Raw genomic sequence first — 1,055 nt, 5'->3', positions numbered from 1 at the left:
TAAATCACAAAGGTATGTTTGCATGCATGAATATGTGTGGTTGATGCACACATATTAGATATATATGTATATGTCCAGCTATATACATATATATGTACAAACATACATAGCACACACGCACACCCCGAGGGGTTATGTGCCTGCATAAGCATATGCACACACATACTCACACACGCACACATACACACCTGTAAACGTTGGCAATCTAAACAGAGAGTCTGTCTAGACCAGGAAAAATATAACAGTGGGATTCTTAAAAACTAGAGTGAGCTAATTGGGTTGAGCTACCATGACTCAAAGCATCCCATCTGATGCCATTAAGTGAAGACGCAGCCATGAGAGGTTGATGGTGATGTCTTCAAGAGAGAGGTCTGGGGAGCCTGGGCATTGCCTGCCCTCCTTTCCTAGTCTAGACAGAGCTAAAGGGGTGAGATGAGATGGGAAGAGTGGGGGATGAGGTGATGGGTTGCTCAGAACACTCTGGAAGATTGTTTTATCTAAGGTGGAGACAGGACGTCGTTAAAAAAAAATAATAATAATAATCAAATCAGAGTAAGACAGACCGTGCAGCTCAAGAAATCAAAGCACTGACACCAAAAATGTTTCTCCGATTTCTTCCAATAAGTTATTCATTTCTTTCTTTTATTATTATTATTAATTATTATTAGATTCCTCCCCCTCCCCAAATCATTATTTAAAAAAAAAAAAAAATGTGAAAGAACAGAAGTGGGAAAAAAAAAAAAAAATCCTGGTGGTTGTCTTCACATGTTCCTGGCAAGAGACTCTGAACCACTGGTCTTGCGCCATTGTGCTCCTCTGATCTTAAATTATCGTCTTTCTTTTATTATTATTATTTTTATTATTATTATTATTTTGTCCTACCTAATAGAATTCTTCCAAAGCCCAATCCGATATTTTTAAAGCTAAAATTAAGACGGTTTTGTTTTAAAAGATTATCTCTTTCTCTCTCTTTTCTCCTTTTATTTAACTTTTTTTTTTTTTCTCTCCTCTTTTCCTTTCTTTTTTTTTTTTTTTTTTTTTTTTTTTTTTTTTTT

The sequence above is a fragment of the Centrocercus urophasianus genome, unplaced genomic scaffold (assembly GCF_019232065.1).
Source record: "Centrocercus urophasianus isolate 14NV4802_14NV808 unplaced genomic scaffold, USGS_Curo_1.0 seq_39, whole genome shotgun sequence".
In the NCBI taxonomy this organism is placed as follows: domain Eukaryota; kingdom Metazoa; phylum Chordata; class Aves; order Galliformes; family Phasianidae; genus Centrocercus; species Centrocercus urophasianus.
The sequence above is the reverse complement of the archived record's forward strand: the minus strand, read 5'-3'. Positions refer to the sequence as shown.